The sequence below is a fragment of the Camelus ferus genome, chromosome 9 (assembly GCF_009834535.1).
Source record: "Camelus ferus isolate YT-003-E chromosome 9, BCGSAC_Cfer_1.0, whole genome shotgun sequence".
In the NCBI taxonomy this organism is placed as follows: domain Eukaryota; kingdom Metazoa; phylum Chordata; class Mammalia; order Artiodactyla; family Camelidae; genus Camelus; species Camelus ferus.
The window spans coordinates 27227065-27253021 of record NC_045704.1 but is presented as its reverse complement, the minus strand read 5'-3'; the positions used below and the strand labels follow the sequence as shown (position 1 = coordinate 27253021).

Sequence of the window (25957 nt, the reverse complement as noted above, 5' to 3'; positions counted from 1 at the left end):
TCAGCTCTAAATTATCTCAGCTGATGGAAAGAAGCAATAATACAGATGACTCAAAAAATCATCTTTCATAGCTCTGGAATGTTTATACAAAGATACATAGTTTTATTTTTTAATTTTGCAGCATGAGTGGCAGCAATAAATTTACCTTTCCAATTATATAAAATGCCTAGCTCAGTGCCCAAACACAGCTGGCACCTCAACAAGGTTTCACAGTCTCTTCTGCTCACAGTGCTTCCCCCAGTTCTTTTCACCTTATTTGTTCAAATCAGATCAGTGGTTCAGGATTCTCCAGGGTCTGATTAAGAGACCACATGGAGGCATTAACAATTCTAAAATTTTCCAAGAGTGAGAACCAAGGTAAAATGTGTAAGAATAGCCTAACAAAAGGATAGTAGGAACTATCAAATAAAAAATTGAAAACTACTGAAAGACATAAAAGAAGCTTTAAACACATGATTCTAGATTAAGAGACCATATCTCCAAAATATCAGAACTTATAAAATTAATTTGGGGTTTATTGTGAATAAAATCATATTAGTAATATAATAATTAATAAGATAATGAGAATTTCACTAGCTCCAAAATAGCCAGATTAGAGAATAGGACAGGAAGTCCAGATATGGGCTCTGATATCAATAATAATTTAATATATGAGATGGAAGGTGTTACAAATCAGGGAGATAAATAGAGGTTATTGAATAAATGGAAAACTTGTTAGCTACTTGGGGGTAAAGTAAAGATTGAAATCCTACGTAAACCATATACTGTGATAAATTCCAGAAACATTTAAAAAAGTAACACAATTAGTTGGAGGCAGAGGGTGGGAAGAGATAGACTGGAATTTCAAAATTGTAGAATAGATAAACAAGATTATACTGTATAGTACAGGGAAATATACATAAAATGTTATGTTAGCTCACAGAGAAAAAAAGTGACAATGAGTTTGTATATGTCCATGTATGACTGAAAAATTTTGCTGAACACTGGAATTTGACACAACATTGTAAAATGATTATAAATCAATAAAAAATGTTAAAAAAGTAACACAATTAGAAAAAAACTAGAAATAAATATGGATGAATATACAACCTCTAGATGTGCAATAAGTTTCAGAGGAAAATATATAAAGATTTCTATGCATCAGAAGCATCCTAAGTTTAAACAAAACACCAGAGGATGTTATTTGTTAACAAATCCAACAAGGAACTAATTCCTTCCATACATAGAGAGTTCAGATCACTTCAAAGATAACACCAAAAAATCTCAGGAGTGAAGAAGACAGAGAAGATGAACACACATTTACAAAGGAAAAAAGTAGATGTCAGGCTCCAATGGTAATTCAGTTAGTGAACATCAAAATGAAATACTTTTCCACCTCTCAAGTGATGCAGCTCTGTTTATGAGGATGAAGTGCCCGTGATCACCAATCCCATGCCTAGGCTTTTGGATACTTTTTGTGAAGTCTGGTTGATTTACAACACTGTGTTAATTTCTGGTGTACTCCTCCAGCCTCCTTAGAAAGCAGTTTGGCAGTTCATATCGAGTCAAAAATATTCATATGCTTTAATCCACTAACTCAGCTTTGAAAAACTTTTAATCAGGAAGTCTTTCAAAATGGCAGGGAAAAGTCTGTATGGGTGTAAGTCACAGACATATATTTATATGTATATATAAAAAAATCTCAGCCAAAATATTCTCCTTCCAACCCTTCACATAGTAGAATATTAAGCAGCCATGAAAAAGTGTGTCCATGAAAATATTTTATAACATGTCAAAGTGTTATGATTATGATAGGCTTGAGAATAAAATTAATATATAAAATGATTTTTAAGGAATTATGCCTATAGGTAGAAGCATTTTTTCTTATGTTATTTTTTACTCATTTTCAGAGTTGGAGTCTTTTGATTGTAGGTGACAAAATCAATCTCCAATGTGTTTAAACAACAACCAAAAAATGGGGATGGATGAGATTTATTGGTTCCTGTAACTGAAAACCTCAGGTCTGAGGTCTGGCTTCAGTCAAGGAGATACTGTAGCCCAGATGATGTCAAGGGCTGGTTTTGTCCTGTCTTCATTCTGTGTCCAAGGGTATCCCAGCGTGCTGCTTCTAGGCACTCAGCATCCCAGATCACACATCCATCCAAGCCAAGAGAAGTCTCTTTTGGCAGCTTCCTCTCTTGAGAGAGGAAGCTCATCATTCACATGGGCACCAGCACGTAACAGTGGCTCTTACTGGGTTATTTGCCAATCCTCAAATCAGGTGCAAGGCCAATAGAATGAGGGGGATTATTTGTCTTAAACCAACTAGGATCTATCTCTGGTGCCTCAGAAAGGGTGGGTCCATCAAGCTCAAATCACAGGACTAAAAACAGAAGGGAAGTTATTTATCCTAAAGCAAAATCTGGGTCCTCTTCTAAGACTGGAGACAGATCCAGGAAAGCAGTTCTGTCCACTTCTGAGTACTTTCAAATTTTCTTTAATGAGCAAATATTAAAGTTATGATAAGAAAAGATGATATGTAAGAAGAAACTTGAGGAAGGAGAATGGAAAACTTTCCTATTTCCTAAGAAATGTTGAACCCATTAAGTGCTTGGAAGAAAAATGGAATTGTGTCAAGTTTGTAAAAGTTCTGAAATGAATTAGAATTGATATCACAGACCATGTTGGAGGCAGTGCTATACAGAGTTAGTGTGTCTTTGGGCTCTTTGAGTATTTCAGTTCATTCACTTAATAATTGCTTCATTTGGGGCAAATTGCATCATCTCTACATGACTCTATTTCCTCATCTGTAAAAGAAATATAATATTACCTTCCCCACAGGGTGATTGTGAGGATTTAAAAAAATAGAAATCTGCTGAAGCAATAGTAAGCATTTAAATAATCTTAACCATTATGATTACTCAATACATAATTTTTAAAATTATTATGCAGACTTTTAAACAAGTGGCCTATATGTGCTGTACAAGAGAGGAAGGCTCAATATACCTTCTATAATGCATTTTTCTCTGCCTTAACTAATTTTCACATTTAATCACACACACACACCAACAAGTTATTCCTTTCACAAGCATGAAGCCTTAACTGTGAAGAAAAGGATAATGAGAGAGGGTAGAGGAGGAAATAAAATGTTTTCTCTACAAACTTATGGCTAAAAAACTAAGAAAAACACCTTTTAACACTTTGGTCACCATATTCATAGCTAATACTTAGAATTATTCACATGCCTGGGGTTAATGTTCTAATTGTTTTCACCTGTAGTAAATCATCGAGTCATCACAATAATCCTATAAATTGCTATTATTATCCCCCCATTACATGGGTGAGGAGATTGAAGTCCCTAAAGGTTAAGTAATTTGCACAAAGTCCCACAGCTAGCATCGGAGCTGGGATCCAGATGCAGGACTGTGGCTCTAGGAGGGGCTTGTAAACAATCCTTCTGCTCTCCCCTGCAGGTGCAAGCCAGCCTCCCGCTATTACTGTAAATAACATGATGTGGTTCACTTGAATTTCACATTCTTTGTAGCTTTCTCTCTGGGGCAGCCATCAGGAGCAGCCAGGGACACTGAGTACATGCTTCTGGACTATGACCAAGAAGGTAGATGGAAGGAAAACAGTTTAAAACTGGGAAGTTTTAATGTGCATTCTTCAGTGGCCAGAAAAAAACCCTGCCTAGTGAGGAACTGAAACCCTATCAGGCATGTGCAAATTATGCTTCAGACACCCCCGCTGCCCTTGGATCCACACAGTCAGAACTACAATGGATCAGGGACATGAACCTTGTGCAAATGCAGGGAGTATGAATACCTGCCATTTTAAGATCTCAAGGAGTATGAAAAGCATGTGAAGCTTCCATTAGCAGAGACCTGCTGTCATTTCCTGTGGTTCCCTCAGGGCATGTCCACAGCTTCACTGGTCCTATTCAGAATGAAGATGACAGCTAACACCTGCTGACCTCTGAATCAGTGATAGGTTCTCCCTTGAAAGGAAGCATATCCCCTTCATGGGTTACAACTAGCTCATAACCTAAGTAATTCTATAGATGTAGAAGGGATATTTCCATTGGTTCTGCTATCACAGGCTTGTCTCCAAAAGAACATGCCACTAGTTACTCCATTTCCACCCCATTTAAAGATATACTTTAACAGGCCTCCTTCTTTAGTGCAGTTTTAGGTTTACAGAAATATTCACAGAAAGGGGAGTTCCTGTATATTCCCTATGCCATGCACACAGCTGCTTCTGCTGTCAGCATGTTACATTACTGGATGCACTCATCCTTTTTGACATCCATCATTCCTCCTCCCCTGAAGTTTAACATGCCTGATATTCACATCTCTTATGGCATTTATGTGTGATTTACATCACTTCTCACATTTATGTGAGGTTTACAGCACATGGTATGTTGTCAGTTTAAGTGTAGGTTGGGGGCAAAATTTCTGGGTAAAAATATGATCACTAGTGAGTATCATGCTGCTGTGTTTATTGTGTTTTCAGGTCCTGTTGACCGATGCTTCAGTTATTGAGGTCATTGTTTACAGGCTTTCAGTGTTCATTGTATTTTCTGCAAAACTTCTAAAGAACCTGAATGGAAGAGACCTAATCCAGAAGTACCTGACAGTGCATATGGGCCACGTCCATCATTGCTTCCCTCATCAGTTTTATCATCATTGTGACCCTGAACACCATATATGAGGAAGTGGCAATCATGACGATTGATTCTGGTAAGCTCCTGCTGCAGCTGAGGTCATTTCTACACCAGTTTTAGAACCAGGTCAAAACAGGGACTGTATCTTTTAGGCACTTCAATTCCAGTACATTACAGTCTTTAGAAAACTTCAAGTGTAAACATATTTTCTCTAGACTATGTGAGAAGTGAATTAGCTCCAGCTTTGCATTAGAATGTCCAAATTTTATGTAAACATGTCAGTGCTGAATAATATTTTCAATTACATTAGATCATGTACCCTATTGTTGAAAGTAAATAGTCTCTTTATTGCAAATAAGTGGAAGAGTTTCATGGTTCCAGTGGCAGATTTTCTCGTGTGTTACGGAGAGGACAAGTAATCACAGTGTTATGTGTCTTCCCCAATGCTGTTCCTGTTAGTGTAGCTCCGTTCTCATCACCTATGGCTTCTATAATAAATATTTCTTTTCTCTGGCTTGTATCCCAGCCAGCGGCTTAGCGGCCCAAGTTAAGTGCTTCCCACACGTTGCATGTGGCTGGGTCGTTCTCCCAGTGGTCTGCTCAGTTGTCATCTTCTGCAAACACTAAGAATGATTCAAATTCTAAACTAGGAGGATGACCCACTTTATGTTCCCCAAATGCTTCTAGCAAGTTGCCCCGTGTTTTGTTTGTTTTCTTCAATAGTCCTACCTTACTGCCATTCAGGGAGAAAAGAGAATATCACTTAGCAGGATGTTCAAAAGTAGTTTTCTGTCAACTTACACCTGACAGAGGACAGTTCTTGCCCATTGGATACTGTTATACTTATAAATTTTAAGGAACAGCTGACTATTTTTTCTCCTTTGCAAGATATTGGGTTCATAGTGGGAGAAACTCTTACAACAGTGTGTAAACTTGGAATTGACATAGCAGCTATGTTAAGGAATTCAAAACAGCTTAAATGAACACAGTGTTAATTGTGTGTGTATATATATATATATACCATGTCAACTCATGTAAACATGGCTTTGATTAGGGTCTCAAAGCCGTTCACAGTTTTATAGACTTAACTTTTCTTTATTCTAGCTGCAGAGCTCCCAAGGACCAGACTGACTATGAGAACAGCCTAACCATGAAGGTGTTCTTGTTCCAGTTTGTCAACTACTACTCTTCGTGTTTCTATATCACATTATTTAAGAGATTTGTGACTTATCAGGGAGATCTGGTGTATTGGCTGTGAAAATACAAAAATGAAGAGGTGTGAATACAGCTTTGTGTTCTGACAGTCTAACCTGTTTCGTGTTTTCTCTTAGTTGCCCCATGAAGAGTGTCTTCACTGTCTGTTCCTTAGATTTTTTTAGCCATAAAATAATGACTTTATTTCATATTAGACCTATCTAAAATTTAAATGAGATTTTCTTTCTAATATTCCAGTGTGACCCAGGTGGCTGTCTCCTTGAACTGATGACACAGCTGACAATAATCATGGGAGGACCGTCAATCTGGAATAACATACAAGAGGTGTTACTTCCATGAGTACTAAGTCATGTTATCTTGGGGTGAGAACGGCCCACCCATCCACATCATTTTCATGCAAGTCCAAATAGCTGTGTGCCCATCTCTAAAACAGGGGAGACTCTCTGCTTATTAAAGGTCTCCAGATAAGATGATCCAGCCAACAGTCATAAACGTACCTGCTGTTTAATAATTATGCTTAAATACCTTCCTTTTTATGTTTAACTTAAATCCCCAAGTGCTATAGTTTCTGCTTATTAACCCATCACTGGGGGCTGACTGATCAGAGCACTTTGAGAGATGGCCCTTGTTTGGGCCGTGAACTAAGTTTCCCCACAACTTCCCACAACTTTCTCCTCCTTTTATATATGCATTTAAAAATCCATATTAGGAATTTGTTGAATGCCTAGTATGTGCTACCCACTTTATTAAGTGTTGTACATATATGTGTGCATATGTGTGTGTGTGTGTTTAATTTAATCACCCAAACAATCCTTATTCTTATCTCCCTTTTGCAAATGAAGATTCTGTGGCTTAAAGAGGGTAAATGATTTGCCCAAGCTCTCATTGCCAATAAGAGACCACTGTGGGACTCAGATGTAAGACCCTGTCTCTCTGAAACCATGTGCTTCTAAGAACAGAGACTCCCTTGGTATCCTAAGGCACAGGGTTACATAAAGTTTTAAGAGACACTTGTCTAAAATAATAACTACAGAGGTTTTGACTTACTGTTCTCTTCCTAAAAATGAGAAAAACAGAAGTTAGTTAAGCTCATACTGCCCTTTTGATTTTCATATAAATCCAGTCCCATATCAAAGTGGACAGTCCAGGGTTATCTGCAATTTCTGCACATTTCAAGGAGCTTACTGTATTTGCTTTCTGTTGCTGCTGTAACAAGTATCCCCAAAAGTCATGCTAGTAGGAAGCAAAAAGAAGAAGTCTCCACCAGACAACACAAATTTAACCTCGTAGTTGTCTGGAACACAGAAGTCTGCTGAAGTCAAGGTGTGGCAGGGCTGCTTCTTTCTTTTTTTTTTTTTTTAACATTTTTTATTGATTTATAATCATTTTACAATGTTGTGTCAAATTCCAGTGTTCAGCACAATTTTTCAGTCATTCATGGACATATACACACTCATTGTCACATTTTTTTCTCTGTGAGTTATCATAACATTTTGTGTATATTTCCCTGTGCTATACAGTGTAGTCTATTCTACAATTTTGAAATCCCAGTCTATCCCTTTCCATCCTCCACTCCCCTGGTAAACACAAGTCTGTATTCTCTGTCTGTGAGTCTATTTCTGTCCTTTATTTATGCTTTGTTTTTGTTTGTTTGTTTGTTTTTGTTTTTGTTTTTTAGATTCCACATATGAGAGATCTCATATGGTATTTTTCTTTCTCTTTCTGGCTTACTTCACTTAGAATGACATTCTCCAGGAGCATCCATGTTGCTGCAAAAGGCATTATGTTGTCGGTTTTTATGGCTGAGTAGTATTCCATTGTATAAATATACCACCTCTTCTTTATCCAGTCACCTGTTGATGGACATTTAGGCTGTTTCCATGTTTTGGCTATTGTAAATAGTGCTGCTATGAACATTGCGGTGCAGGTGTCATCCTGAAGTAGATTTCCTTCTGGATACAAGCCCAGGAGTGGGATTCCTGGGTCATATGGTATGTCTATTCCTAGTCTTTTGAGGAATCTCCACACTGTTTTCCATAGTGGCTGCACCAAACTGCATTCCCACCAGCAGTGTAGGAGGGTTCCCCTTTCTCCACAGCCTCTCCAGCATTTGTCATTTGTGGATTTTTGAATGACGGCCATTCTGACTGGTGTGAGGTGATACCTCATTGTAGGGCTGCTTCTTTCTGAAGGCCCCAGGGTAACCTGTATCTTTGCCTCTTCTGGCTTCTAGAGGCCACCTGTGTCTCTTGGCCTGTGACCTCTTTTCTCCTTCTCAAGCTCAGCAAGGTTGTGTGCCTCTGACTCTGATTCTGTGGTCACATCTCCTCTCCTCTCTCCCCTATTCTGCCTCCCTCTTCCTCCTTTAACGACACTGGTGATTACACTGGGACCACCTGAATAATCCAGCTCATCTCTCTTAGAGTCAGCTGGTTAGCAACCATAACCACATCTGCAAACATAGTCCCCCTTTGCCAGGGAACCTGACCTCTTCATATGTTCTGGGGGTTAGGACATGGACATCTTTGGGGGGGACCATTTTTCTGCCTACCACACTAACCTTTTTAAGATAATTTCTGGCTTTGAGTTTCTGTTCTCATGAAACTGTTGATCTCTCTTCTGTCTTGTCTTCCACACCAGCATTCTTCTCCTGGCCAACGTAACTGCGGAGCTCACCCTTCTCTGTGGTGTCCCCCAAAACAACATACACAAGCAGGCCTTAGTGATGTTTGGAGCATGGAGGAGAAACTCAAACAACTTGAGTTTTGTAATAAAAAACCTCCATCATTTTCAAGTCTTTCTTGCCACTATAAAAATTTTTTTAACTTTGTTTTTTAATTTTTAAACTATTTTAAACTTTGTTAATTTTTTAAAACTTAATTTTTTTTTCTTATCATCCTTCATTGTAGGCTCCAGAATCCTGCTATTCTGCCCACCGCATCCAAGTTCCCTTTCATTGTTTCTCTTCCCTTCTCTAACCTTCCTTCTCTCTCCCTTAATACCAAGTTTCTGTCCATTCTCTTTATAGGGCAGTTAAATTCTTTTTTCTTTCTTTCTTTCTGTTTTTGCAGAGTGAACTCCTTTGGGTGTAAATGTGTCCTTCCACATTTCTTCACAAGGGCTTCATTTTTCAACTTCAGTATGAATTACTGGGGTCTGTTTCTAAACAAAGACACTTCCCTTGTCCCCCAGTTCACCATGCCCCTCAAGAAAAGATTCTGATCTTCACTGTGAAATGAATCTTTTTTTTTCCCTACTGTGCAGTAGACAACTCTTACCCTGAGCTCACAGTCAGATTTTTCCAGAGGAGTAAAATTAGGTCATGTGCAAGTCATACTATTTTCCTGTGTGAAAAGAAATAGATCAGATAGAGGAAATACTTAACTCACATTACTCAAAAGCATTTCATGAAGGAAATAGGTTAATTATTTAACACTAAATTTTGATGAATCTGGTTATCAGTGAGCTATTTTAACCAATCAAGGAGAAGGATATATTTCCTAAATTTGTACTGAGAAATTCATGTGAAGTGAAACTTGCTCACATGAAATAGTTTAAAGTAAAGGATGCATTATAGTATCTGTGGTCTGTTTATACTTTCACTTAAGTAAGCACATTGTAGGTTCCAGTGAGCTGAACTTTGCCTCCATGTATTTCTACTATGGGCTAAAATATTTAGGGAATATGTTTTGAATTATGTTTCCCTTGTTTGAAAACCCTGGAATGCTGAATTATAGCCAAGCTTGAGGGTGGCTTGTGTTCTCCTCACTGCCTCTTCTCTTTGTATAAGGTGCCAGTTACCTCCTTACTTTTTCATATAAAATCCTAACATACCAAAGATCTATCAGTTACTCTTGCTATGACAAAACTATACCCATCCTCAAAAATACATAGGAAGGGAAAAGAAAACTTATCAAATTTAGCGACTATTTTCATGCTATTTAAATATGTCCAAAGGAACATAATAAAATTAATTTCACCATAACTCACCTGCCGCCACCCCCCAATTCCATGTGGGATTTTTGAGAATTCTGTAAGCAAATGAAGAAGGACAGTGATGCTCTGATCCAGGCTCCCTCTGGAGTCTCCCTAGCACTTGGACTGGCATCTGGTATATAGTAGTCAGTCCGAGCCAGCTGAGTGAGTGACTCACAGACATTGAATGCATAACATCAGTGAATTAACAGCATTGTTTCTAGGACTCAGAGAATAAGCTGAGAGCCCTGTGGCCTCCCCAGCCTCACATACTATTTTGATATTGGGGTCACTTCTGGGAATTTTATTCTGTATTTGACAAAAGGCTAGTACAATTCCAGGGTTAAGCAAATTGCCCTGGAAAAATTTTATGATAAAATATTAAGAAAAATAGTTAAATGCCCCAAATGACATAGCATTGTCCTTTGGTGTTTAGATAATGTATGGCTGTAATTTTCTTACTTTATTTTATATGTTTTCTACATTTTCCACCACAGTTATGCACTACTATATATTAAGAAAAAGCAAATGTTTAAAAGAGAAAATCTCTCTTCTCCAAATATGATTTGGTTAGAGGGTGAGTCAGAGACATATAATAAGAGAATCTTAAAAACAAGTGTCCCTCACTCACTCTTTAAATTCAGAAACAGGAAACTCAGGAATGAAATAGATTCAGAGAAGCAAAGATACTTGTATTTAAGATTAGCAAGTGGTAGTGTCCTCAACAGAAATGACTATCTATAGTGCAGAGATTAAATGTGATAATGAAGGTATAAAGACAACATGAGGTAGAAAGTGCTAAGTGGCAAGTACTGAGTAAATGGCAATTTACTATGACTATTGCTAATATGTGTGGTCAATTCCTAAGCAAATGATTGTGTAACCCCTGCTAGAGGGAGAAAGCTTCCAGCCTTGGCCGGGGGAGGGGGGCTGAGGATCCAGTGTCTGAATTTTTAAAAATGCCTACAGGTGCTCCTATGTGCAAATTGATATCCCTGCACAAGAACCATAATCCAACAGAAAACCCAAAAGACAGAGGACAATTTTGGGTAGATGACAACCCAAGCTTTTCTGCCACAGATGAGTGGTTCTACTCAGGAAGACTAAGAAAGTGGCTCAGAGTCTTAGCTAAGAAGGACAAGCCAGTCGGGACATCTAATACAACCTAATGCCATTGGCATTGGAGGGCAGTTCAGCAAAGAAGGGAGTGCCAGATGAGTTAGCATGGAAGTTCCATCCTGAATCCAAACCGTGATGGATTTGGGTCCCAGAGGGTAAAAGCCCTGCTTCCCTGGGGTGTGGACTGGATTCCACAAGAGGCTGAGACAGGAAGTGTGAGGCAGAGAAAAAAGTCTCCCAGGAGACTCCCGAGTCTGGGTGCCAGGAAGGGTGATGGACGAGCACGGTCCCAGCACCACTTGCACTGCAGGGCCCTGGAGTGGCTGCTGAGCTGCGTGCTCCTGGCCGAACCTCAGACCTGACTGCAGCACTCTGGGCTTTGGCCTGGAGAAAAGTGTCAGCAGCAGGCAGTCCCCGTCATTCTCATAGGTGCTGCAGTGACTCCCACCCCTGTGGACACGGTGTCCCCATACCAAGGGTCTAAGTGACTTCACCCTTACTTACAGTTGGCCACAATCAGTTAGCCTGTGCTACTCAAAAGGAAGATCCCACATGGGGTTTTGATGTTTTACAGGGTTTGCTAATACCTCTCCTGCTTTGAATCATTTAATCCTGACAGCAGCCTGGGGAGTGTAGGTTTCATCTCCCAATTTTATTTCAACTTTTTTTTTGTTGGAAGTATAGTTGATTTAAAATATTGTGTTAATTCTTGGTGTACAGCATAGTGATTCAGATATATATATTTTCATATTCTTTTTCACTATAGGCAATTACAAGGTATGAAATCTAGTTCCCTGTGCTATACAGGACCTTGTTTTTTGATGTGAAAATTTCTAAACAAAGTATTTGCAAACTAAATCTAGCCATGTATATGACAGATTTGATTTTATCTCAGGATTTAAATGTGGTTTCGGTCTCCAGGATCTCTTTATCAATTTATCATAGGTAAAGAGCCTGTGGACCCCTTCTCAGAAAAGTGTTTTAAAATCATAAGATTTAGAGACTAAAGAAGGAAGATAATTATACTGAAAAGCACATATTAAAATATAGAAATGGATATTTGTGATGCAGTAATATCTGAATTATTGGAAGAACATGTTGAATAAGAGGATCCAGTGGTGGGTCGACTAACCACAACCTTCTGGAATAGCAGTGAGTGTAAATCATCTTCTGAGATCTGCAACAATTGCATTTTGAATGTAAATAAAGTTAAATAACAAATAAGCCATAAAGTGTGTATTCAGATCCAGGGGAATCTTGAATCCATATCCCCACCACTTCCCTGAGCTCCCTGCTCTTCCCCTAATATCACTGAAAGAATTGGGAAAGCTTGTGAAGCCAAGGGTATGTTCCATTGCAAAGAAATCTCATAGCAAACCTGGGAGCGTGGTCAGTGAATAGTTAACACTGAGATCAGAGGCAGTGGGAAACCTAGCAGGGGCAGCTCCTTACAAGTCACATTGTATACTCTGTGTGTCCATGTGTGTGTGCATACACATATGTGTGCATGTACAGTGTATACACCTGCCTTTCATGTAAAGCTGCCTCATTGTCCAAATTTGAAATCCATCCAAACGTGCAGTGCAGTCAGCTGAAGCTCAGCCAGATGCTAAGTTGTCTGTTGTTGCTCTGTCTCTTCTGCTGAACTCCATGAGTAAACCACACACCAGCTGCTGCTTTCAGGGACAACAGCTCTGTAGGCTACAGGTGCATGCCTTGTTTCACTGCCAACTCCAATTTCTTTTCAGGACAAATTGCCATTTGAAAAAGGAGGAAGCATTCAGTTGGCCCACAAGACTCTGAGTGAGGAAAAAAGATAACCTTAGAGACAGCTCTGTGGGACAGCACCCAGGAAGGGTCAGAGCACTGGGCTGCAAGTCGAGGCTGTGTTTCTTCCAAGCCCTGCACTGACTTTGAGGCAGCATGTCACTACTTTGGCCCTTGAATTGTTCAGCTTAAATTAGGGTCTTGGACCTGTTTTATCCAATGTTAGAGTATCACTTTTCTGCTCCCTGACCCTCCATGGCTCCCCACTTCCTTCAAAGGGAAAAACACCCACATCTTCACTGAGTTCTCTTAGGTTTCACCCCCAAAACCACCACTTATTTCCTGTTCACTCTGGCCCACACCAGCCTCAATGGTGTCTGTCTAGCGTGAGGGGCCACCAGGCCTGTGATCACCATTCCCTCTGCCCCACCTCTGCCTGCCCCTTTGCCTCCTTCTTTGCCTTATTCAAAGGTCACTGCCCCCTCCCCACTCCTCCCTACCACAAATGCAAGCACTCTTCATTCCTCTCCCTCCTTTATTTTCCTCTGCAGTACTTAACACCAGCTCACAGACCCTGTCTTTCTTTCTTTTACTTATTTTCTCTGATGATTTTCAAAATGGAAAGACCATGGCGGATAATAGCAGAGAAATGGGGGGAAAAATACAAAAGAGGGAAGGTATCTTCTAAAAGCTCAAATGCCCACCTGAAAAGGAGGTAGGAGATAAAGTAGTAGTCGTTACAATTTTGGTAAACCCAAGGTACGTAGTCAGGACTAGTTTTCACAATATTTGGGGGTAGGGAGGCAGCAGTAAAAAGAAATTTATCCTGAAAACAAGAAATTAAATTCTTGGGAAGATGATGTGTTCAGCTTGAAATTTCAGTAATAGTTTTATGACCTTGGTCTGATAATATCCTGCCTTATAATTTGATCTGTTTGGCAGCTGGGTCATGAATCTAAAGGTGTTGCAGTTTCAGGAGCAGAACAGAACACCCCATGATGGGAACGGGAGTACCATCTGCAGCCCATGGGCATACTGGGGTTATTTTATGAATACCTTGAAGTGAGTAAGTCATCAGTGGAGATTTTGGTGCTGTCGGTTATACTAGAGTATGTTTTGGGTCTCAGAAGAATCAGTTACCAAACCAAACAATGACCTAGCATATGGAAATGGAGCCAAATTTTCTCCATTAGATACAATTATGCAGTCAGGCCTTCAGATAGGGTGCCTGTGTGCATCTTTGTCAATATTTATGCTGTACAAAGCTGAAGATTTACTTCCAAGGGATGAAATGGAATATTCACTCAGGTATGTCTCCACCATTAATTCTCAGACCCTTCTGACCATGTCATCTAAGGATGAACTCAGAACTGCTACTAGATGTGACTCGGCTAGGGCTGTAGCCCGTGTGGCACAGCTGTTGGCTGGTATCCTTCTAAACAGAGTCATGTGAGCCAGCCAGACTGTGCAGAAAGCCCGCAAGAGCATCCTGCCTCATGGCAGCAAGGTTCACAGGGTCACCCCTTCCACATCTCACACCTGCCTTTGACATTGTCCCTATTTCCTCTGGCCAATAGTTTTTGCCTGGTACCTTGAGTGACCTCATGGCACATCAGTGGCTTCAATTCAGGATGAATTTGCTAGTCTGGAATTAAGGTTGAGCACAAATCCCCTCCTTCTCCAGTGTCTTTGTCCATTTCTGTACATTTTCTTGGGCTCTGTTTCTCTTCAGTTGAACTTGGTTTTGAGCTCTTGGTTGCCATTAAATGGTTGCATCTCAAAATAGATTTCCATAGGAAATGTCATCTTTTCCATTATGCATGGCACGCGTTTATCTACTAGAAGGCTGATGATGTGCACGTTTTGTATCTGAGCCCTTTCAGCTCACCACTGCCTTGAATTTTTTTTTTTTAAGCTTAGGAGAACAGGAAAGGAGTTTGGTCAACAGGCATTGCATTTATGCATGTGGGTTAATGTCTGCAAAGGCACCCCTTTGTGCTTCCTGTTTATAAGTCTACAGATAGAGGGAGGTTTTTTGTTTTGTTTTGTTTTGTTTTACTAAATCACATTCTATATATAAAATAATTGCTTTTAAAAATATACATTATACATGGAAACACATCTGGTTCCTACGGTGAGTGAAAGGCCATCTTGTGGTGTCTTCAGTCAGTGATGCTTTGTGGCCTGGTGTCTGATTTGAGTTTCATTTTTGCTTTTGTTGTGTTTCATGGCCAGGTTCCATTAAGGGTGCAGCTGCAGTCCCTGGTGTAGAAGTTATGTTTGTTTATTATGCTTATTTTCAAAAGGACTATAAGCCAATAACCTGTAATTCCAAAATGATTCATAATTGTAAATATTTCTTATTAGGGCTACTATCAGCATTAATAATAACAACAACATTCTTGGGGCAGCATATCATTTGTTATTTTAACACACACAAAATAAGCATTGGAAAAAAGTTATTGTTCTAGTTATGTCAAATAAAGGGCATTGAAAGGAAAAGCTATATGCTTTGGGGAGAAATTGATAGGACATTTAGAACTTTACAGTCTCATTAAAATACCAATTAAATAGTTCAGCCTCCCCCTACCCTGCATAAAAGGATGGAGTAACAGCCATTCTAGAGAGATTTTTCAGATTTATTAAATTGTTTTCCTTTTATCTAAATAATCCCTAATGAATTAGAAAATTTAATCCATTTCTGAGCTTAGGCAATCTGTTATTCTGTATTCAACACTAGAGTAAAACCTATCTCTTTTCTTTTGGTTCATGAGAGATAGAATTTCCAAGTGCTTTTTGAATTATTTTTGTCCCTCTAAAATAAAGTGCCACTGATGGTGATCTCCTGACCACAGTTTCCTCCTCCCAGTTTTCCCCATGATGATTAATGACACCCCACCTGCCTTTTTAGTTATGCCTCTTAGCTGCTGAAGGGGAACAGCTTCTGACAGATGACCCTGGAGCCCTCCACCCGTGCTTAGTTAGGCATCACACCTAGCCACCAACCATGGGCTCCTTAGCCTGAAGTACCTTTCTCTGGCTTTCTACCTGGAAGGATTCTTGCCAAGCTTTGGCAGGAAACCCTCCATTTTTTACAGATTTTCTGCTCTTATTTCTAGGCATTAATTGCACTTGATTCTTGTCTTCATGGTGTGTGATCGTGTCCGTGTATCCATTGTGCTCCCTGGCTGGACTGGTAATGTTGGAGGCAGTAGTCAGGCTTTGCATCTTCCTGTCCTTGTCCAGAGCACCACAGCCTGGACCCTCATTCTCATATGTGTTTAAGTGACTTGAGCTTGGAGTTTCAACACACTCACATACAACTGTTAGGTGAGTTTGTGGTAACATTACCCCCAAGGCCCCTACAAGGTTCTATATGGCACATTTTTTTGAGTGAAATTTCTCTTTTATTTGTTTTAGTGAATTCCCCATGGTCCTTTGAGATTATGAGAGTAACCCTGAGTTGTTAACCAAAGTAGCTCTCCCCCCACCAGTGAATGATCCTGCCATCTGAGAACTCAGATATGGGACATAAGAGAAATAATCTATCAGCCTCAAAATATGGAAGCCATAAGATACTGTTTTGTACTTAGAGCACCCACAGCACAAACACCAGTCTCTCAAGAATTTGGTGATGCCTTCCCAGAGGACAGGTGCCCTAAGTGAAATGCAGTGAGTGATGAAGTGAGCCCTTTGCCTCTGGTACTGGCTCTTCCACCCTTCCTGTGCTAACTTGATCTTCCCTTCATATATTATCTTCCTCATTTAATTTACTGCAGTTAATATCAGTTGTTCTTCAATATCTCCTTGCAACCACCCCCTTCATTCCCTCTCTCTCCTGTGCTATCCCACCCATGCGTCCCCTGTGCTCTCCAGGAGCAGGCCTGTCTCCCCCATGCCCTTACTTCTGCTCTGTCTGCCCACCACGTGCACTGATATTTCCTCATCTCTGAAGAATGAACTTTTCAAAATGGCAGCTGAATAATGGGGGGGATTGTAGTCCTCTTATCTCTTTACTCATTCATTCATTCATTCATTCATTGATTTATCCATCCAACAAACATTGAGCACCTGCTATGCCAAACACTGCATCAACTGCTGGGGAGACCAAGACAGGTAAGACTTGGTATCTGCACTCCCCAGGCCAAATGAGGCATGGTGAGTAGTTGATAGATTGATAAGCAAGTGAACACAAATTGAACTTCCTAGAGCTGGAGATATTTGAACTGGATTTTGAAAGGTGAATGGAAGTTAGCTCTCTAACATGTGGTAGAGGGAGTGGACACTTCATGCAGAGAGGTAGAAATATATAAGAGTACACAGGCATGAAGCAGCATGGCCAGACTTAAGAATGACAAGTAAGGCTAGAACAAAGTATCCATAGGTGGGAATATCAGGTACACAAGGCCTCTGTCATGATGGGTCTTGTGAGCTTAGACTTGAATGTGTCCTTAAAGAAACAGGGATACATTGGAATATTTGTAAGCAAGAGAATTGCATAATGTTTATGTTGGAGAAGATCTGGTTATTCTGGCAGCAGAATGGATGATAATATTTTGGGCAGGAGCCCCATATTTGGGGGGAAGAGGATATTTCAGAGGACCACCCCAGGTAACCCAGACAACAAGTGACACACGCCTGCAGAGAGGCCCTGGGCAGAGGGATAGAGACATGGGAGGCAGATGTGGTAAGTGCTGCAGAGGTGACTGCATGGTGGGGGGGACACATAGCTGCTGAGATGACCTTCCAGTGACCCATCTGGAGAGTGGATCTGCAGGGGGAGTGTAAGGGGAGGAGCTGGCTTTGAAGAGATGGTTCCATGCGTGGCATTTTGAGTGTGAATTGTCTATGGGAGATCTGAAGGATGATGTCCATTGTTAAGCTGGATTCACCAGTCAGGAGCTCAGAGGAGCTGTGGGTGAGGCCATGGGGGTGATTCAGTCCTCCCAAGCAGAGGATTGAAGACGAGGCCCTGGGGAAAAGGGCCATGTACTTGGCAAGTGGGAGAAGAGAAATCCACCAAGAGAAAGAAGAATAGAAGAGCAGTTGGGAGAAAACTAGTTGAGACAACACAGAGAATGCTGTAACCTGGCTTCAGAGGGATTTGAACACTGACTAAAAGGAGCATAGTGAAAAAGGTGGGTGTGGGGGGCAAAAAAGCAAGAGCTAAAGCCCACCTTTAATTGCTAAGGCCGGGGAAAAGGAGGAGGAAGGCTATACTTAGGTAGCCTTAAAAAACAGATCTGTGTATATATGTGTGTGTCTGCATATGTACACACACACTTTTCTGCCTGGGCTTTTAAAATTATTTAAGTAAAACAAAAATCAAAGGGGAAAAACATTCCACAGAGAGGAATATATTTGTCCACAGCAAAAGCTACCTGGTAATCAAATAAACAGGGACTCAAAATGCCCACTGGCTTTGGAACATGCAGCCACCAACAGTGCAACTTCTGTCTCAGTGCCGCAATGAGGGCCATGGGGTATGCAGGGCTCTGAGCCCTGGAGGAGTCATCAGTGCAGGTACTTCTCCAAGAAACTGGACTTTAAAAGGAAGAAGAAAGTGTAGAAAGTGTCAGAGAGCAATACAAGACCGTGAGAGAGGGTCAGATGAGGGCTTGTTTTGTTTTACAGTGGGTGTTTCTGGACTTGCTGAGTTGCTAGGCCTTTGCTGTTGTTGGTCTCGGTTCCAAAAGCTTTTTAGAAAGTTCTTCTCTCTTGAATATCTGAACAGATTAAATCATGTTGGGTTTTTTTCTGGTGTTTTATTTTTTAATTAAAAAAATTATCTGGAATTTATTTTAATGTCAAAAGTGAGGACAATGTACCAGGTCTTCCAATGATTTAGCTAATTACTCAAGTACTTGAATCCACTGATTTGAAGTGTCAGTTTTATAATATTACTAAAATCTCATAAATATCCATGTCTATTCTTGAAATGTATGCTATTTCATTCATACTCTCAGTGCACTATTTCTAAACTGTTTCCATGACCATAGATTAATACCTCCTAGAGTTGGTCCTATTTTATCCTTTACAGGGCTGTCCTTGATACTACCAATTCAAACACCCCTCCTCATTATTTTACTTGTATATTTGTGTATATTTCTGTAATAATTTTAGGATCACCTTTCAGCTTTTTTCTTAAATCCATTTGGAATTATTAACTAAATTTTCATTCAGATTCTAAACTTATTTTGGAGAAAAAATTTGCTATGTCCCCAAACCTTGAGTCTGCCCAATGAAGAGTATGGTGCATTCTACTGTTCATTCAATCATCTTTTTTTTTTTTTCTTTTTTTAAGTCACTTATCAGAACCATCTTAACATTCTTCACTAATTTATTTCTAAATAATCTGTGCCTTTGTTGTCATTATAAATGGTGACTTTTCTGGATTTTGAACTGGGTTGATTGTTAATAAAGTCTTAATTTCTGGCTTCTCTTGAATGAGAAGGAGATCTGACAGTGTGGGGCCCTCATTCCAATATGGTGACTGTGAGTAGTGCATTTCATTAGGATGTCCACTTGCCAATTTGCCAGTGGCTGCACCCACTCCACACATTCCTGCTACTTACCTGCCCCCTGTAGGCAGGTGAGTTCATGGAGGGTTAGATGGGTTATGGACACAGATACTGACACTGCTGCCATGCTGCTGACTCTGTGGTGTCACTAACTCTGGTTCTTGCCTCTCTGACCTCCCTGAATATGACAGCTCCCTCTGGGCTGTGGACCTGCTGCATCTTTCCAGCACTGTCTGCTTTTCTGCAACACACCCTTGCCTCTTAGGTCAGAAGCAAATGTCAGCTCCTCCTACCCAACCACCCATCCACGGTCTTGCCCTTCCTGGCCAGAGTGGTCCCTATCCCTTGACTGAGCAGTAACCCTAAAGGGACTATAAATTTTCCTCTCATCCACTGTCTTAGTTACATACCTGTGCTAGTTTACTTTAAAGGTCTGTCAGTTAGGAGAGGAGGGTCTAAAAGTCTTTTAGATCTCTGGCCTTATCATTTCTAACCACTCCCCCACCCCATGGAACAGCTTATCACAGATCTCTGCTGCCCCATCTGTAGCAACGCCGTGTAAATTACAAAGAAAAAACTTCTAAGCCACCACCATAATTTTAACTTCCTGTGACCACACAGACTATAGAAATATCAAGATAAAAATTCCTAAAGAAGGCTATTTTGCTTATTAAGACACTTTAATTGCATACCTTTCTGTGACTTGTAATGACTTCATAGACTCTCCGAATGTGCTGCACTCACCTTCCCAGACTCAAGGGAGCTTTCTCACTTGCCTATTTTCAGCATATTTCCTCCAGAATTCTCTATGCATAGCTTTCCCAAAGGTGTATTTCTTATTTCTATTTAAATTGTTAGATACTTTCACAATATTCTTTTTTTAATCCTCAATTACAAATCATCTTCCAAGATTGTATTATTTCAACATTGAGAATGAATAATATGCTTCAAGATTCCCAAGTTTATTATCAGCAAATCAATATGGTTGGTTAAAGATTTTAAAGTATGTTATTCCTATTAAGTGTATATATGTGAAAGAAACAGATTGTAATTAGTCTTCTTCCCAGAGACTTTATATTTGTCTTTTGTTTGGATTCTTTCACTGTTGAACATTATTATTACCATGTATGTCTTTTCTCTTTGGGATTTAGTTCGTCATTTGCCTCTCTCTTTTTACAGGAGTAAAGGAATATATGTTGTCCTTCTGTCCATCCATCACTCCATGATGTGTGTCCATTCCTTCAACAGTTATTCATTTTCGGTTCACCACCTTATTTGTGGCCTCTTTTCCACTGGCCCCTCTGTTGGCTCTGGGAAACAATATATTGGAAATCAGAATGGACATGTGGAAACTTGACTACCCAGTATAGACGCATAGTGCCAGAAAAAGCCCAGGACATTGGAGCATGGCAGCTCATTATTCAAGGAACAGCAATTCTGGCTGTGGTGGACCAATGTGATTAAAAAGTCTTCACGGGGTGAAGACCTTGAAAAGTCTAAAAATGCATTAGCATTGCTTCCTAAGGAATCCAGTGTTCAGTATTGTTTAATATGAGAGGGAGATGCTAACACTATCATTCTATAAACAACATAGTTGTTGTAACTGTAATTATTATTTTAATGTATTTTCTTTATAATTATTATTTGTGACTTACAAGACCTCTTACAGAGGCAGTTGTTAAGAAGCATGACCATTATACTGTTGCTAAAGTGTTAATTCAATAGAAGCATGATAATAGTATTAATAAGCACTCAGTCTTTTAAGCCTCACATGACTATAAAAGTTATCCAGCAGTGCTTGTATAATGGAGATATAAATCTATCCATTTAGAGTTTGTATAACCTAAAATAAAAGCAGTCATTCCACCGTATTTTACCATATATTCCAGACTATCAGTTTAAAGTAGGAACTACCTGATGAGGCCATATAAACTCTTTGTGCATCCTCAATCATTCATTACCTTCCTGGTCCCCTGGGGCAGAGGTTCTTCCACGAGGTGGTCCCATGTCTCCTCCCCACCCTACTCTTGGCATTTACTACCCACTGTTTGTCATTAGCTAAGCATCCTCATGCCCTGCATGTGTCTGAGCTGCGAGGGAAGAGAACTCAGCTGTTTACAATCTGTATTGACTATGATCAGTCTGAACAGTCTCTCTTCTCACTTGCCCCCACCCCAACAGGACAACAGGGTGCTCACAACCACAGTGATTCCCATGCCAGCCCATCAGGGAACCTCCTTCCCTAGAAATACCCTTACAACCAGTACTGTTTCCTTCCTTAATTCACTGCCAATTTCTCTCCCAGGTTACAGTCCCCAACAAAAGGCTATCCCAGTTTGGATTTCTTAATCAAGTCATGATGGCCCTGAGTCTTGGTCTTTTCCCATGAGCACTCATAGAAACAGAACAGAGCCTGGCAGTTGCTGTGAGCCAGGCTCCTGGGTGAGAGGACTTGCTGGGCACTGCAGGTTCTGGAGTCTGACCCAAGCTCAGCTCCCAGAACGGCATCATCCCATCTGCATGATTTCAGGCCAGGCTTCAACAGTTCAGATCTTCATTTTATCATCTGCAAACAGAATAATTCCCTGCTGCATATTTTAAGACTGTTATGTACCACAAAGTGTGCTTAGGGAATTCAGTGAGTTAATGCATGGAGGTCACACAGCCTGGTCCTCAGGGAATGTTAGTTATCTTCATTATGCACCATCGATAAAATTGGCTGCATAGACTTGGCCAGGTATCAAAGCTACAGGCACAAGAATTTGACAATGTGTCACTGTCTTGATCATACTCACAGTTTTACACAGTAAAACAAGCTACCTGTGACCACCCAGCTATCAGCACCCCCCACTCCCCACCCCAAGAACTCTCAATTTATCTGATTTGCTTGCTACCCCTACTTTTAGGAGAAAGTTGGCCAATCACACACAGCCAATTACTGCTAGGTTATGTCCATTTCCATTCACTCAAATTGCCCCGTTTTCAGTATCCACTGTGCTGCAAAACATAGACTAATGTTCAGAAATATGACAGCAAGGCCTTTCCAGTTTCACAGTCAGAGAAGTATGAATCTGTCATGTTTAATATGCCTTATGACATGAAGCAAGGGAGGAAAGTGGGCTCTTGTGCTTTAAGAAAATTTTTGGCAACAAGGTTTGAAACTAAAAGTGGTTTTTTTCAGACCTTCAGCTAACCAGAAATTTCAATTGACACCTATTATCCATTACCCAGGTGTCCTGGTTTGATTGTATTAGGCACTTTTTCCTCATCTCCCCAGCATGACTTTGCTCCATCAGCACAGATGGAGTGTCTCCAAGGCTGCTCCGTGTGCATGGGCGTGTGTATGCACACACGTGCACCCACTGTTTGGTGACACTGATTCATATCCAGTAGTTGTTCTGTCTTATAACTCAGGCATTGCTTTATTATATCCTAGAAAACTGCTTTTAGATCATTGATTAAACTATAGACCATCCTTTTGCCCACATTAGGAAGTGACATCTTCCAAGACACAGGTCCTGTGTGCTTGTATATATGTATAAGTAAGAATTAAATATGTATGTCATCCCCTCACATATTTGATTTGTGCCTTCCCAATTGAATGTGCACAGTAAAGGCTAACTTCCCATAACAGGAGAACTTTTAGGAAGTAAGAAGAAGGAATTAGCCACCAGGGAGAAGACAGGGCACCAAGCAGGAGTTTGGTATAAAATCATTCATTCTAAAACTGCTCTGGCTCAATAAATAAGTGGAATTGACATTGTTGTATCATGCCAGAGCATCTGCTATTGAAGACTGATTTTAATTTACTTTGATGTAAGTGGAAAATTGTGTTGGAACAGCATGGGAAGTGAAGCATACTGCATCTATCTGTACTCCTGCAGTGTGTCTCAGAGCTGCTCAGTTTTGAGGAAAAGTATCTATTCAGGAGACAATAGAATTATTTTCCTTGTTGGAATTTTTGTAGCTTCCAGAAGCATATCTGCAGGAGATTCTGTAAAAATCTAGAGTTGAATTAAATAGCAGGAAATTTTAGTCTATTGAAATCTAGGAGAAGTGAAATAGTTTTGTCTACCACCACCACCACCACCACCACCAGGAAAACACGTGTACACCCAGAGATTTCACATCAGAGGAAATGATAAAGCTGGTTCTGTTACCGAGGCCAAACATGTTCTGCTCACTGCACAACAGTTATAAACAAATAAATCAGGAGATGAGGTTTTGGGGCAAGGAATATTGACTTTATTCAAAAGCTGGCAGACCAAGAAGATGGGGGACTAATGCTCTGAAGAACCATCTTTTCCCAAGTCAGATTTCAGGCTTCTTATAAACTAAAAAGGGAAGGGAGTGTGGTTGGTTGTGCAAACTTCTTGCTGCAGGCATTCTTTGTTCTTGCAGCCATCCATGTGCGTCAGGCTATGGTGTCCCTGTAAACCTCCAAAGAAACAAAGGTTATTCTCTATTTTGCAACTTGCCATCTCTGCATAAGTGCAGAAGTGCTAACATCCTTAAAGGTCAGAGCCCTGAGAATAGGTTTGCCTGTAGATTTCAGGCTAAAGGCAACGTTGTTTTGCAAAAGGTGCAGAGCCAGCAAGATTAAGCCTGGAAAACAGGGCACAGTGGTTAAAACTAAAGGAACAGATCCAAAATGGCATCAGATTTGTTCTCTTCTATTACAGTTATAGTTGTGGGAAATTTTGCAATAGAAAACCCCCTTGGTTGTTTTTCTTGCTTTGCCTGAGATCTTGTTTGTTGGCTTGTGGTCTCATAGTGTCTAAAACATATGTTCAAATGAATACAATTAAAATCATATGGTGCATAAAACATACCTGTTCTGCTTCAAAAAATGACTGAAACATTTAGCTTTGTTTATTCCCATAGAATTTGGATTGATTCTATTCTCAACTTTCTTCTTCCTTCAAACCAGTTTTTTACTGGAGGGTTTAAAGCCCAAATTAAAGAATTTTGGAGAAAACTCATGTAATTCATAGGAGCTTTACATCCTAATTTAAGACTGACCCATATTTATACTTTTAATCAAGGAACACACTAAACTTTGTTAGTTGATCATTTATGACAATTTTAACTTTGTCCATGTAATCTTTTGGAAGTTGAGAGGCTTAAACACTAGCTGTAACAAAACAGGTATCATTGCTTAACTGTGTGAATGGAAGAATCCCAGTATAGCTTCCTGCTAGTATATTTTATTAAAAATAATAAAGAATTCTTCTTCTCTAATAAAGCAACAGACAGAAGCACATACTGAGTGTTTAAAATAGATAAGACTATGGGTTGACTTATCTAAACAAGTCAAGATAGTATAGGGAAAAAAGTATGAATTTAAAGGAAAATATATTTTATGCAATTAATATTCTATTTTTAAGAAGCAAATGATAAAAAAACAATTTTTTAATCATTTATCTACAAAGGAGTTATATAAAGCCAACTTATTTTCATAAATGTTACATATACAAAAGGGCTATCTAAATCTACATTATTTAAGATTAAATTATACCAAATAGGTCTCCAAGGTTGATTGATTTTCATGATATTTCTAATTTTTGAAAATATAATTTACATATAACATATCCAAGCAGATCTTGAGTTATCCACAGTACCCTATTCTACAGTTATTCTTACTGTACTTAAAAAATGTAATATGCAAGGTTCAGGCCCTTGCTTTTGAACTGTCTCTGGACTTCTGGATATTCCCTTAGGTTAAAGACCAAAAGCAAAGTAAGTATTCTACTTTAAAGCAGTTGCTCAAAGACTTTAAGGCATTCACTATCTATATCCAGTTACAGGAAATAATTAATTTTTCTGAATCTTAAAAAAAAATTGACTGCTGAAAATGAAGTTCTGTCATGTCTGTTGACCATAACTATAAAGTCTCTAAATTAATGCTCCCTTTACTGTTTTCCTCCCAGCATAGGCCATGATCATCACTTTCACACCAGACATGATCTCCTGCCTGGTGTATTACTGGTCCTTCTCCATCCAACCCTAGGGGGACCACCTGCATGACACCATGGAGGGACACATCAACAAAACACTCTGCTAGTTCAGCATCATGGACTTCAAAAGCAAAAGCAAGGAAAATCCGTACATTAGGCTTAGTAACCATACCTCATGGAGGTAAGTTCTGTTTATAGCTGTTTAAAAATGCATTTCATCATTTATAGGACTTTTATTGTAATATAATTCTGTTTGGTATCACAGCTGCCAGAGGTTCTTTCTTTTCTTTCTTTTTTTTTCCAGTTTTCTTTTCAATTAAACTTAAAAAAGGAAAAGATATAAAAGTTACTACAGACTAGGGTTAGAACCTTCAAACCAAACCATAAAGCAACATTTTAAAATGAGAGTTTCAAGTGATTACAGGGAGATCGATCCAGGAGAAAACTCTTTGTCTTTTTTTTTTTTCTGTTTTACATCTGACTGCTTTATTTTGTGTTAAAAATGTTTCTTTTATCCTTCTTTTTCTCTTTCTAAATTTTTAGTGAGCAATAGTTATTTTACAATGTTGTGTCAAATTCCAGTGTAGAACACAATTTTTCAGTTATACATGAACATACCTTTATTCATTGTCACTTTTCTTCACTGTGCAAGAGAAAACTCTTATATGTTAGAAATGAAGAAACTCTTAAGAGTTCCAAAAAGTAAGATAATTCAACTGTTATGAGTAATGTGTTATTTAAGCACACCCTGATGATCCTGA

At 39.5% G+C, this 25957-nt stretch overlaps 1 pseudogene; it reads left to right on the top strand.

The window, feature by feature from the left end:
• The first annotated feature begins 4446 nt into the window (after positions 1 to 4446).
• LOC116665728 lies at positions 4447 to 25596 on the top strand (annotated as a pseudogene).
• The last annotated feature ends 361 nt before the right edge of the window (positions 25597 to 25957 follow it).